Raw genomic sequence first — 10,035 nt, 5'->3', positions numbered from 1 at the left:
GTGATACCATTGTCTTTAAAATGAAGAGACAGGCATTTAATGTATGGACCTCTCAGAGGATAAGGAATTGACTGGTTGGTCACACTCAAAGAGTTGCAGTCAATGGTTCAATATCTAGGTGGAGACCAATGATAAGTGGTGTCCCTCACGGATCTGTATTGGAACCAATATTGTTCAACATCTGCATTGGCAACATGGACCGTGGGATTGAGTAAAACCTCAGCAAAGTTTCCAATGATGCTAAGCTGCATGGTGAGGCTGACACGCTGCAGGGAATGGATGCTATCCAGAAAGACCTTGACAGGCTTGAGAGGTGGGACCATGAAAAACGCATAACATTCAACAAGGGCAAACATGAGTCCCAGGCAATCCCAAACACAGATGGAGGCTGGGCAGAGAATGGATTGAGAGCAGCCCTGAGGAGAAGGACTTGCAAATGTTGGTCAATGAGAAGCTCAACATCAGCAGACAATGTGCGCTTGCAGCTCAGAATGCCAGCCATATCCTGTACTGCATCAAAAGAAGCGTGGCCAGCAGGTTGAGGAAGGTAATTCTCCCCATCTACTCTGCTCTCTTGAGACCCCACCCACAGTACTCTGTTCATCTCTGGGGCCCCCAGAACAAGAGGGAAATGGACCTGTTGGAGCAAGTCCAGAGGAGGACCATAAGAATGATCAGAGGGCTGGAGCACCTCTCCTATGAAGACAAGGTAAGGGAGTTGGGGTTGTCCAGCCTGGAGAAGGCTCCAGGGACAACTCATAGCAGCCTTCCAGTACTTAAAGGGGGGATAAAAGAAATCTGCAGAGGGACATTTTACAATGGCATGAGTGATAGGACAAGGCATAACAGCTTTGAACTGAAAGAGGGTAGATTTAGATTAGATATAAGGAAGCAATTCTTGACTATGAGGGTGGTCAGGCACTGGAACAGTTTTCCCAGAGTATTACTGTGGATGCTCCATCCCTGGAATTGTTCAAGACCAGGTTGGATGGGGCTTTGGGAAACCTTGTCTAGTGGAAGTTGTCCCTGCCCATGGAAGAGGGGTTGGAATTAGATGATCTTTAAGGTCCTTTCCAACCCAAACTATTTCTATTATTCCATGATTCTAAGTTACATTACTGTAAAAGAAAGTTAAGGAGTGTTTATGAGGCAATCATACGCTACAGACTATCCCCAGCCTCCCTTTTTTTTAAAAAAAAAAAACCTTGTGGAAACCACAGGAAGCAACACTGACCAAAATGACTGTTATCCCTGAACTTTCTTATTTTGTACTTAACTGGTTTTCAAAAGAAAAAAATTCCCATAGTAATGTCTAATATACAATACACAATACAACACATCATTTTAGGATTCTTTATTAAAAGGTTAGTTTAATTGGATAAAAAATAAATAAATAAATAAATAAAACAGCCTCAGTTTAGGATACTTGGACTCTACTCTAAAGTCTGAAAAAAATGAATATGTAATTCAGCCCCTCTTCCTTCTGATCCAGACACTTTTTTAACAAACTTGTGGTTGATACGAAAGCTTACATGTCAAGTTGCTAATGGAATTACAGATGCTGTACATAAATACTGAAAATCTCATGGCACTTTTTGTTGGACTTGTACCGTTTCCTCTATCTTGTATTGCAGTTGAACATATGAGATGGCTGATGTCCTTCACCTTACAGATGGATGCCTTCCATCATGTTCCTTTTACTTTCTTTATGACTTACTCTTGGTGATGTAACACAAGCTAACCTTTCAGATCAATTTGGCATGATGTCCGTAATCTTAATCTTAGTGTTTTCAGCTATGTCAAATACTTCTTAACTGATACATTTGCGCATCTGAACTGAACTCATCCACATGAGGAATCTGGATGTCAGCATTCCTAGTGTTGACTGCAGCACTCAATCATGCAGACAATACCCATTGTAGATTAGAAAAAAAATCAACTGATCTTTGTTTCCTTCTACCTTTTTTTTATTATTATTATTTTTTCCCATTCAACTTGATAATGCTGTTCAGAGCTGAAGTTTCATGTTCTTTCTTTGGAATAGCCTTTTAAACTGAAAAATATTAAAATTATCTGTTTCAGAGAGAAAACACATGCGCAAGTAGGACAGTAAACCAGGATTTTCATCACATAGCTGGATAGAGTTCTTTGTAGCAAAACTGACAAAATAATACTTCTTCAATAGTGTGTGTTAGCCCTTGGGGTGTTGGTTGTACAATGAGGAAAATGTAACCTCAGGGAGCAGAACTATATTGTACACATATGTAATGCACTAGAAGTGAAACAGCAGAGTGACAGCTCTAATACATGCTGCAGGGCAACATCCTACAATGAGAATGGAATTGCTCTGTGTCTAGAATTCCAAAAAAATCAAATAACTTACTATTTTGTGACCATGAAAATCTCATCATTTTTGTTGTTTTCCACTCTATCTTTTGCACATATTTTATTAAAAATGATTTACATTCATCCTGGATTAGCCGAAAGCCAGTTAAGCTCTAGACCCAGATAGAAAACTATTGACAGTTCATCAGAGTACTCTTATAATGTAAAGCAGACTAGAATATGGTGTTGTTGCATTGCTGTGCAGTCCTAATGTTTTTCCTCTTCTGTTTCTTCTTACTTTCCTATATATTATATACCTTTATTTAAATGCTAATCTACTCATGCAAGTGGGCTATGGAGAAGAAACTAAGATATTCAAACTGAAGGAGAATAAACTTTCATACAAGACTAATACTTGGGTAACCATCATTAGAATGAAGATAACACTCCGTTGAGTGGCTTTTGGAATGGCTGTTCCAAATATAATTTAAGTTTTCCTCTTGGAAAAATTATTTTGAAACTCTACAATTACAGGAACAGCACTGTAAAATGTGTCAAAGGAATTTCTTTTGAAGCGTACATTTAAGATTACTATTAATTTCTGTATTGTATCAACTTTCTATCAGATCTATGTGTGAAGACTTCTGCTCTAAGGATGCGATATCCAAAATGTAAGGTAAAAGACATTAGGGAGATGCTGAAGAGGAAAGGAATGCACAGTAAATAGCAAGGAACATCCTTGTAGGTGCTACCTTGCTTAGGTCAGTTTCACACTTGCACTTAAGCAAAAGTCCGGAGTAAGTAATGCCTATCAACTTTACTGCAGTGTGCAAGAGAAATCAGGATCAGAATGTAACTTGATCTTTGAAAAAATTCATCTGCAACCTGATGGATTCTTCTGTTTTTCCTTTACCTACCTTTGTACTAAATATCAAGGATGATAACTGAATAAATACATTAATTAATTAAAGCTTATTCATGTTAAGAGCAGTTCAGCAGGGAAGGACAGTGTTCCAGGATTCTGACTTCCTGGAAAACAGAAATCTGAAGTTCCCAATTTATTTTCATTGACTCATATTATTTTTAATAGACTGATAATGTGTTGCTGAATGTTTAAGTGTTCAGGAATGCAAATCATTCTTTGATGTTCATTTGTAATATGATCTCTTGATTCAACATCAACCTATATGGCTGTTAATCTCTACGGACTAAATTCAACACAGCGTATATAGGTCAACAGACAAAACCTCCACTGAAATCAATAACAAAAATAATTTACTGTGGTATAACATGTCAGTCTGCATTTAATTTGCTGTTACATGATTACACATGTACACAGCTGCTAGCCTCATTTACTTGTATTGTTTTTGACTGTGCAATACTTACTTATACAGATTTTTGAAGGTGCCTACTTTATCCTAGTGTTAAGTTCCATTCAATATTTATTTGTAAAATATGATCCAAAGAGTTACACCTCTATGCCAGGCTAGGTTGGTTTTTTTTTTGTTTGTTTGTTTGGTTGGTTGGTTTTTTTATTGCAGACCATATCCTTAGGTCTATGAAAGCTGAATCTAGAATAACAGCTATAGGGATGGAGTAGAAGAGAAGCTGGCTCCATTTTCAGGACTTGAATGCCACAGGCAAGATCAAAAGCTTTTCTAAGAATATGGGATCCATTCAATCCAATCAATCCGTTCCATACAGTTCTGTAGATCCAGACTTTGAACACTATGCAGTCCAAGCAGTTTGTCTCTTGGGTCTGAATGAAGGAAAAGTTTGCCATTATGTCTAACACTGCAATAGTTAATCTATATTTTTGTGCTTAGGTCTTAGAGCAGAAATGAAAACTCAGTCAGATCCCTTAGATACCTAAACCAGAACTTATTCTATATCCCAACCTTCTTCTGGAAGGCTGGAGATAACTACCCTGAGGGGTCTCAGAGAGGAAAATAATTTACCACTTCACTGAGAGGGCTGTGGATATAAAACTGCTACATGAAAGTCAGGCACTGCCACTAGCACCCGTGCATTCATTGGCAATAGCCGTGAGGCACTGGTTTGCTCCAAATTCAGTGAGAGAGTTGTGACCTGTGTTTACGCATACAATTAAGGGATTCGGGTGTCATTCTACCTGCTCTCTAGAGCCCAGTCATGCCTGGATGAAAGAATTGTCTCGTTAGTGTGGTATCGTTCAGACCTTCAGGAGTTAAATGAAACTGGGAAGTGGGTATTGTACAGCAAGTTACATGTATTACTATGTAATTCCTGGTTTAGGTATTTAAGCTTTGTGGGTTTTTGTTTGTTTGTTTTTGGTTTTGTTTGTTTTATTTTGTTTTGGTTTTGGTATTGCTACTAGTGTTTGAATTGAGACCATTATTTACAAATAGGAGAAAAATGTATACAAAGATTTAATTTATGTGCACAACATATTTATGGATGTTCTCCTTGGAAGGCATTTTTACTTCTACTCAGTTTATAACCAATCTTTTTAAAGCAATATTCCACTGAAGTTATCAGGAGACTTGTGTGGGGTATATATACTGCTGAGAGAATAAAACAACAGTGAGAAAGTGAATAAAACACTGGAAAGTTATCTGACCAACTTCAAACCTGGAAACAAAACTTGGATCATAGCTGGTTCTTATTTTGTTCAAATCACTTCACTAATCCCTTTAAAAATATAAATCATTCATACTTAAATATCTAGAGTTTTGTCTGTCTTGCTAATGTGCTCTGTCTGGAGACTGTTAAATCATTCTGCAATAATATTGTCCTGGGTTACTTTGAGAGCAATGTGAATTTAAAAGAGGCTGATGGTCAAGGCTGTCTGAAATGCATCCAATAACCACAGAAATTAAATTTAATTGAGGCAAACACTGTAGTAATGTGTTAAATCTGCTAGGCTTCTCATTATAACACCAGGTAAAAATTTTCCCCTGAGCATTACTTGGTATAAGATTTTTCAGGGTTAAGGGAAAGAAAAACATTCGAATGCTCAACATTTTTTGAATCACACAAAAAATACAAAAAAAAATCACTTTTTTTAGCTTACACAAATGTTGTTGTTATTATTGTTACTATTAGTATTGTTATAAGAAAGAGCTTCATTTTTTGAAAATAACTTACTGGAAGTAAGTAGTCCTAACCAACCTATGTTCTGGTCTGGTTGAGGACTGACGTAAGTCAGATCTGAAGAGATGAGGGAAAGTCTGATATTTCAGTTCATATTTATTCAGTCTTTCAGGGTACAGATTGTTTACGATTATATAAGTAAATTCTCCACCAGCTTTTGTTTGATGTCTGTATCTCTTGTTATCAGGAGTAGAAACATTTCAGGAAGAATCATCATTTGACAGTCATAAGTTCACTACTTGATTCTATGTTTTGAGTACAGCTAGCTGAGTCTGTGACCTTTCCTTTCTCCCCAGCTGAAATCCCTGGGTTGGTCTGGTCCTCTGCCCAGGTCTTCAGGTAAAGTAGCCATGTCCTCTCTTGCCTCTGAAGTGTGCCAAACACTGTAATGGGCTGGAAAACAATCCTTGTGGTCTGAGCAGTAGTGCTTTTAAAACATTCAACTGCTCTGTGGGCTACACAGCTACGGAAATGACTAACGTTACAAATGGCTGTTGCGACAGCACAGAGGGCAGTATATTGCACTTACTGCAACAAGATGAAGTATAAACCACAAACCACAAATCATGCTTATGATTTGAAAGCAGGTGAATATTCTTCTGCTAGATCCCCAGACAGATATAAAGGAGGAAAGGTGGCAAGGTCCTCTATGCTCAGTGAAGAGTTGTCTGGTCTGCAAGCAGAAAATAGAGAATAGAGTAGACTTCATTGTTGTTGTTTTGTGGTTTTGTCCATCCTCCTCCTCCCTTGACCCCTCCCCCCCACCTCAAAAAAAAAAAAAAAAAAAAAAAAAAAAACTAGAGGGCAATACTCAGCTGTTTTCTGCAATTTTTGTGGAACTGTAAGCACTTGGCTCCAAGACAGTTCTGGGAAAAGAATTGTTGAAAGAAAGCTTTCTCATATGGCATTTCTCTAACATGGACAGAAGTAGAAACTGCCGTAAATTTTATGAGAAAAAACATTCTGTGGTGATTCCTACCCCAAAAGTGAAGACCTACATATCAAAAAGAGCCTTTAGGTACTTACTCACAGGGAGCTTGATTCTCAGGCACTCTGGTTTTGCATCTGTCTTCTTGTATAAGGTGTGTGGCAGTTTCTAAAGTGGGAAGTAAGCCAGCAATCTTCAGCACCTGCCACAACAAGATGTTAGGACTCGTTAGGACTCTGGGCAGCTCTAAGTCTTCTCTAATTTATATTCACAGAAAAATCAGCTCTATACAGTGTGGGAAATGGAGGAACCTACTTTTTTTTTTTTTTCAAGTTACAAATAAGGATCTGTTCCCTGAATCTGTTGTTCACAGTTCACTTGTCTCTGTAAAAATTTTATGCAACAGGTGAGGAAATTCAGGCAATTAAATGGGAATATTGATAATATTACTAAATGCAGTGCTATCTCCTTTGAAATATTTTGATCCATTTTTTGTTATCCGATTTCTGTGCTCAAACTCATTTTGGAATTACCAGATAAAAGGATAGTAAAATTTATAAAAGCAGAACAAAAGCACCTGGCAGAAGCTAAAGGATAGGAGATTTATGTTTATATCTAGAAGTGGAAAGAACCAGAGAAACACCAGTGATTTATAAAACCTACTCAAGTACAAGAAGCAAAGCATATAAAATATCCATGAAAACGTTTATGGGAGACATCAGAAAAACACTGTCAGAGAGATATGGCTATGAGAGTCAACACGCTGGGGAAGTGGGAGCAAGAACACCAACAACTGTTAAAATTTGGAAGGAATTACCCATAGTGATTTTTCTAAACAGCAACAAAAATACTCCTATGTTCCTGGTTATTTGTTGATAAAAACATTTTAGAAAATAAGAGTTTAGGAAACCTCCATTACTTATTTGAGATGTTAGCAGAAAGTGAGACAAGATCTCAAGTGCATAAGATAATTAGTAGGAGCTTCTAGAAGTGAAATGGCAGAAAATACTTGTTGTGGTTTAACCCGGCTGGCAGCTAAACACCACACAGCCGTTCACTCACCCTCCCCCCTCCCTCTCTGGGATGGGGGAGAGAAACGGGAAAGTGAAGCCTGTGAGTTGAGATAAAGACAGTTTATTAAGACAGGAATATAATAATAACAATAATAATAATAATAGTGATAATGATAATAGTATTAATAATAATAATGTGTAAGAAAACAAGTGATGCACAATGCAATTGCTCACCACCCGCTGACCGATGCCCAGCCTATCCCCGAGCAGCCGCCCCCCCACCCCGGCCAGCCACCCCTATATATTGTTTAGCATGACGTCAGATGGTATGGAATACCCCTTTGGCCAGTTTGGGTCAGCTGTCCTGGGTCTGTCCCCTCCCAGCTCCTGCTGCACCCCTAGCCTGCTCGCTGGCAGGACAGAGCGAGAAGCTGAAAAGTCCTTGGCCTGGTGTAAACACTGCTCTGCAACAATTAAAACATCAGCATGTTATCAGCGCTCTTCTCATCCTAATCCAAAACATAGCACCCTACCAGCTACTATGAGGAAAAATTAACTCTGTCATAACTGGAACCAGGACAATACTTCAAGTCCCTCAGCAATACTGCCCTTCATTGAAACTTATGAGGACAATATCATTGTAATAAGATCTGAAATGCAGGAAAGAAGGAAGGGAGCTGCTGAGACAAGGCTACTTGTAAAGGATGGGGAAACCATTTCCTCCTGTCAACAATGTGCTACCTTCAATGGCTCTGCTGACTCCCACTGCAAAGTTGAGAGGTCTTAAACTGAAGACAATCCCTGACTGTTCTATCTGCTGGTAATCAGCACAGATCACATGCACTGTGAGCACAGATACACGGTATTTTTACTTTCCAAAAGCAATATAAGATAGTGTCCTGAATACTCAGGAAAGTATTCAAAGAACACCCAGCAGAGATGTCTGAAGTAAACAGTTGCAAACAGAGCTGCTTGAAATTTTTCAAAAGCATTTTTAAGTAGATGAATATACTTTATGTAACACTGAATATGTTCACAACAAACTACAGGTTTTCATCCTTTTTTTGTGTGTGTCTGTGTGTGTGTGTGTGTTTCCTTCTTCTACCCACCAAGTTCTAAAAAGGAAAGTTTATAATAAAGAAAAATTATGAAATCAAAAAAGGAAATGTTCTCAAAGTCACCGAAGATTAAGACAAAGATTCATGAAAAACTAATGAGACAAGATTGGTAACATTTTAAAAATAATTTATTCACAATATTTTTTTACATTTTTAGAAATGTCAAAAACAAACAAACAATGACAACAACAAACAAAAACAAGCAGACAAAAAGTCCAGCTTTTTGCTAAAACATAGATGCCTAAAATATTTTAACTGATATACCAATTGAACATTGATTTCCAAAGTAATGTTGTTACTGTATTTTAGAAATGTGTGTCATCCCCTCATAAAAAATATCCGGATAGTTTTGAGATGTTTCCTAAAGAGTGATTCCCACAGTGATGAAATAAATACTAGTCACTTGCCTGCAAATAAATATTTCCAAAGCCTTGGGGCTATTCCATGCCACAGTTTGAAGACTCATTCTTTTCCCTGGTCTTTTTGAAAGCAAATCCTTATGAACAGACCTAATGTTTGTACACCATGGGTGTCTTTTATAAACACCTATAGGACCAAATTCTACCCCATTTATTTAGTGTCTCTCCATTCCCTTCCCATATTTCCATTAATTTTTCAATCAAAGAGACATTACTGGACATTAATAAAGGCAGAATTTGGAGCTTTCTTTTCTAAGAGTTATGGAAACTGAGCTACTTACTTCAGTGCTAAAGGGTTACTATCTCATTCAAGGCATAAAACTTGAGTTTAGTGTGTGCATCACAGCAGCAAGATTCAGCTCTTATGAATCCACATTACTCTGGGGAGGATAGTAGATCTTAAATCCTCTCTGTAAAAAGCTGGTGTGACAAATATTTTGTCAATTGGTTTAATGTGTATTAAAATAGTATTATTGGTTTATAGTAATAAAAATATTAAACCACACTCATCCTTCCCAAGTTCAATTGAATCCCCATAAAGTTGGAAATCTGTCAAACTGAAAATTTGTAAGAAAACACCTTTTACTTTAAATTTATAAAAAATAATCTCTTGCCCTACACATTTGTAAAATTTTAAATGAGTGCAATTTGTATACTTAAAAAAAAAAAAAAGTTAAAATTGAGTGAAATGTACCATGGTTTTCAATTGCTTTCAATTACCATTAAACCTTTCTGAGAGCAATTTGCATAATGTTTCATAAACATGTAGGCAGATTAACCTTTTTAGTTAATTTATTCATTAGCAGTAAAAATTCAAAGCACCTCTTATGAGAAAATAATGTCTTGCTGTTAAATTACATGGAAACAAAGCAATTGGGACATAGTTGTCTAAGTTCTCCCTGTGTCAAAGCACAAAATAGTGGAGAGAATAAAGCTTTGCCTGTTAGCAGAGTGTTGATTAAATCGCCTGTTTGTGAACAATTAGCAGTATTACAAGAAGATTATATGAAGTATTAATTAGAGATGGGTTAGAAGACTCCTGTGTGGAGCAGTTACCTGCAAATATGGGGGAGGAAAGAATGAAAAAGGCCATGAATAGA

At 37.3% G+C, this 10,035-nt stretch overlaps 1 long non-coding RNA gene across 1 annotated transcript; it reads right to left on the bottom strand.

The window, feature by feature from the left end:
• Positions 1-1,339: 1,339 nt before the first annotated feature.
• On the bottom strand, positions 1,340-7,681 carry LOC310899985. The gene is made up of 3 exons (XR_014584754.1): positions 7,633-7,681; positions 6,484-6,587; positions 1,340-6,130 (listed from the first exon to the last, which is right to left on the bottom strand). It is a non-coding gene; the product is annotated as an uncharacterized lncRNA (long non-coding RNA).
• Positions 7,682-10,035: the final 2,354 nt, after the last annotated feature.

This window comes from Anser anser (genome assembly GCF_964211835.1).
Source record: "Anser anser genome assembly, chromosome: 5".
NCBI lineage: Eukaryota > Metazoa > Chordata > Aves > Anseriformes > Anatidae > Anser > Anser anser.
The sequence above is the reverse complement of the archived record's forward strand: the minus strand, read 5'-3'. Positions and strand labels throughout refer to the sequence as shown.